The sequence below is a fragment of the Cricetulus griseus genome, chromosome 2 (genome assembly GCF_003668045.3).
Source record: "Cricetulus griseus strain 17A/GY chromosome 2, alternate assembly CriGri-PICRH-1.0, whole genome shotgun sequence".
Taxonomy (NCBI): domain Eukaryota; kingdom Metazoa; phylum Chordata; class Mammalia; order Rodentia; family Cricetidae; genus Cricetulus; species Cricetulus griseus.
In genome coordinates, this window is record NC_048595.1 from 50,354,579 (window position 1) to 50,359,253 (window position 4,675).

At 43.0% G+C, this 4,675-nt stretch overlaps 1 long non-coding RNA gene across 1 annotated transcript; it reads left to right on the plus strand.

Annotated features, from left to right (window-relative positions):
* Window positions 1–607: 607 nt before the first annotated feature.
* LOC118238302 lies at window positions 608–4,365 on the plus strand. The gene is made up of 2 exons (XR_004768190.1): window positions 608–1,929; window positions 3,389–4,365. It is a non-coding gene; the product is annotated as an uncharacterized LOC118238302 (long non-coding RNA).
* The last annotated feature ends 310 nt before the right edge of the window (window positions 4,366–4,675 follow it).

Genomic DNA, 4,675 nt, shown 5'->3' on the forward strand with positions numbered 1-4,675 from the left:
ATACGTGTTTTTATTTTTGCTTTTTAAGTCAAGTCCCTGTTACAGTCAGTCCAAGGAGACAGTTCAGTCTCTGCACCCTATGACAGAGTCCAATCCTGGAGACTTTCTGTCTTTCAGAGGTACCAGTTATTTGCTGACACTAGTGTTGGCTAGGAGAACTGATTGCTTGCTTTCTGGCTTAGGGATTTTTACAGAAGATCAATGACAATAAGTAAGAATCAGGTAAGAAAAAAATCAGATAGGGTGTTCCATTTAATGAATATATGGTATGCTCACTGTATCCTGGACTGACATCTTGAATTTTAGTTTCTGTGAAGAGATTTACCATGGGAATTATCCTTATACTACAAATGAAAGTGCCATTTCAGAAATCTGTGAAGTGACTTAAAGCACAGAACTGCTCAGTAGCAAGACTGAACTAGAAAAAGTTCTGCTGCAGACAAATCCTAGGGTGTTTTAATTGGACAATGTTTCTGAAACATCAGCAGTCTATATACCATTATTAGGCTACCACTTTGTTCACCTGCCAATCACATTACCATTTCCCTCCTGTTTCCCTTGGACTTTTAAACCTTTTATTTAATCCAATCTTAAGCAATAACATCCATGAAACTATTGGTTGACATATTACATTGTCTGAATACATGGATTCATTTAAATGGATGCATAAGTAATATTAAAAATGTATCTGCTTACAGCCTAAAGTTGAATAACAAGAAGAAATAAAAAGGAAAGGACATGACTGTAATGATTCAGGCATTATGGTAGCAGGCCCCTGTCACCTAGTCAGCCCACATTCAAAGGACCCCTTTAAAAGAAAGACCTTCGCCCACTTACACTATTTTCCCCCGTTCTCTCTTTTCCCTCTCTCTTTCCCGCTGTCGCCCTGGGCAGACAGGACTTTTCTTGTCCCCCTCTTCTCTTCTGTCCTCTCTTGTGTGTCTCTTTCCCTCTTTTTCTCTTTCCTTTCCCCTCCCTCTCCTTTCTAATAAAACTTCTCACTTAAGCTCTGACTGCCTGACATGTTTTTGCCCCACCTGGGTCAACCTCACCCGACATGGATTGCCCCACGAAGGGTCCCTCACGCTTTATCATAACAATGACTGCTCCTAGGTATGGTGGAAGAGAAAGTTTATTATAGATTAAAGGGAGAGAGGGACATCTGGGAGAGAGTCCAGAGTGGACATGACCCTGAGTGTATGTGTGTGTGTGGGGGGGAGCAGACCAAGGGAACCAGGTGCCAAAAAGGGGACCAGGAGGCACAAAAAGAGAGTTAAAAAAACAAATCAAACCAAAAATGGTTAGACTGCACAGCCCCTGGGTTGGAGACGTTTAGGGTAGGGGCAGGGTATCCTAGCCAGGAAGGCCCTGTAACAGGTAGGGACTGGGGGATGCTGGGAGAACCCGGCAGCCAGGTCCGCTTTTATATGTTAAACAGGCACTTCATCCAGTTGTCCCGGGGTTTGAAACTTCACAAACATTACCTAAGTATTCTCCCCATGTACTTCCTATGCAAACACTGCTTCCTGCAGTGTGGTCTGGGGGTTTTGTACCAACGCAAGGCCAAGTGTCCTATCTGTGGGCTTGCCTTCAGTTTAGAGGACATAAATCAAGCTATTTTCCTGAGAGGGGGCTGACTCACATTTCCTGAGCACACTGCCAATGCACCAAACAAGGAGCTTTATAAAAGCCTCTCCCGTGGTCACTCAATCCCTCCAAACAGCTGAACTGGAATTAAGTTGGCAACAAATACTGAATACCACCAATGTCAGACAACTGAGGGTTTCTGCGGCAAGAGCAGAATCAAAAATAATAAAACCAAATTGCTGGAAAGCACCTACACTGCTTGCACAGGACTCCCGAATCCAAGAAAAGCTTCCAGGCTTTTGTGCTGGCCCGGCTGAGGTTGAATTGTTTCTATTCTTTCCTGTAAGTATGTTGGGGGAGGAAGTCGTTGGACTGTCTTTCTCTGCTTTTGAGTGGGAGGAATAATACAGGATTATTGCAGAAAATGGATAAGGGGGCAAAGGGGGAGGGTGGAACCACTGTAAAATTAAATTCATATCTCTGTGAAAAAAGCTTGTATTTGGTTTAGGAATTTGGATAAGGTCCAATGCATTTAAAGGGGGGGGGGAGGGGGAAGGAAACAGGCTCAGAAGCCATAAAGACAAGGATCGCAATGGAAAACCATACTAATTATTTCTATAATGAAATGCGAATTTCTACATTGGATTGAGAGGTGTAGCCCTGTGACAGAACACTTTCCCACCATGCTCAAAACCCTGAGTTCAGTAACCAACACTGAGGAGAAAAATGTTAATGTCTATTTTTGGTTGCATATTAACATATCTCTGTATCTTGTCTTCATGACTAGTACTCTCTTCCCCTTATACTTGGATAGTAACTGGTACAGGTCCAGGCTCACTAGCATGTGGATCTCACCACCATCTAGACTTAAAATTAGAATCAAATTAGATTTAGAATGAGCAAATCAGAATTCCCTGCAGGATTTTGAGCTAGAAGTCTTGTTTTTCTGGAGGAGACAGCAACTAAATGGCATCTTTCACAATAGCCAGAAGTTTGGGACTGCCCTTGTTTTCATCTTGCTTTGGTTGGTTATGTAGCTCGTAACCTTAGCAACAGATTAAATGACTTCTGCTTGCCATGGAGTCATCACAAAAGAATGGAAGTTGCTTTTCCCTCCCTTTCTTGGGATAAGGTAACTAAGACAGCACTCTACTCAGTGGGTTGGGGCTACTATTAAACCCATAAATTTCTTTTCTTTCTTTCTTTTTTTTTTATTTGGTTTTTCGAGACAGAGTTTCTCTGTGGCTTTGGAGGCTGTCCTGGAACTAGCTCTTGTAGTCCAGGCTGGTCTCAAACTCACAGAGATCTGCCTGCCTCTGCCTCCCGAGTGCTGGGATTAAAGGCGTGCGCCACCACTGCCCAGCTAAACCTGTAAATTTCAAGGAGAGAGACCAAATCCAGGATTGTCCAATTAAAGCAAGCTTTATTTAATACTGGCCAGGAAGATGGATACGGCTAGGTCCACACCAGGGATTTTCAGAGAATGGCATTGAATTAGGCCAAACCCACAAGACCATGTGCTTTCCACCTTTAGCCAATCAGGGACGAGCATACATCCTGACACAATTCCTGCCTACATATCTCCACCTACACATGATCAAGCACATCCATCCTGTGCAGTTGGGGCACCAAACCTTGTTTCTTGAAGTGAAATCAAGTGACTTATTATCTTACATGAACAACAGCTCCCAGCATTCCTGAAAGTTATCTCTCCTTGGGTAGGTGGGGCTTACATGTGAACTCTAGCTGGTATACTTACTACCTTCACCTTCTTAAAAGAAAGTTTGGTTTTTAAATCTAGGGTGTTGGGAACTTGAAAGATTGACCTACAAAACAAGAACATCCGAGGGCAAGAGAGAAGAGCTTGGAGTCTAGATGATTTGAGTATGAAGGACTATAGGAAGTCCACTGGCTGTGGGATCTACACTCCTTATTGTGGCTTGGAAGCAACAGGAATCTGATGGACATGATTGATAGTTCCTGGGGACTGGCACTAAGCAGAGCCATCCCTGTGGGGTGAAGGTCCCAGCTTCTACTTCCGGCAGGAGTAGATGTATCTTCACTGAAGTAGCCTCCTTTTGATAGACCATGTAATTTGGGCAATGGACATCCCATCAGCAAAGCAATGGATTGAGGGCTCTCCTCTTGCTCCTTTTCCTCATGGGTTTTCTCAGTTATAGAAGCCTTAATTCTTTCATGAAAGATGAAGTGAGGCCCTCTAAAAATAGTTGATTAAATTATCAACCTTAGCCGGGCGTTGGTGGCGCACGCCATTAATCCCAGCACTCGGGAGGCAGAAGCAGGTGGATCTCTGAGAGTTCGAGACCAGCCTGGTCTACAAGAGCTAGTTCCAGGATAGGCTCCAAAGCCACAGAGAAACCCTGTCTCAAAAAAACAAAACACAACAAAAAAAAATTATCAACCTTAACAGACTTCATTGTGTTAGTAATGTCAACACAAAAACCATTTAAAGCTCTCATCTTAAAGGGAATAAGAGATGGTTTATTCTGGAGCCATGTTCAGTGACCGTGGCTTAGGTACCTAGATTTGAGTTGCCCTAAATCTCATGTTCCAATGTGAAAGTAGTTTCATGGAGTTTTATAGATTTACAGAACAAAGAAAGTCATGAATCAAGGCATATTTAAAACACAGTGGAGGGTACATCAGATAGGCAGGTACAGTGAGATATAGGAAGATTTCCCGTAAGCCCAACATGCTTTTGGGTTAGTAGAAGCTAGTAGCCTGCTAAATTAATAAATTCTAAAAGTTTTCGATCTATTAGTCTCATGACATTAGTTCTGATACAGAGGTGAACAAAGAATGAGGCTGTTCTGGGGGGTTAGAACTAGCCCAAGATAAGGTAACTAACCTCTGGACCTGCAACATTCCAATCTCCCCACAGTATCAGTCCCACCCAGTCAATCAGCCTCTACAGACACAGCCTCCTTCCAGGAGTTCTCTGCTGACAGAAATCTATCACTGTATAACAATATTAGCACAAACCAGTTGCCTTAAAGCATCACTCATTGGCTCAAAGTGTAAAACAAATCCGCTTATCTCTTCTAGTCTCTCTGAGTTGTGTGTGATC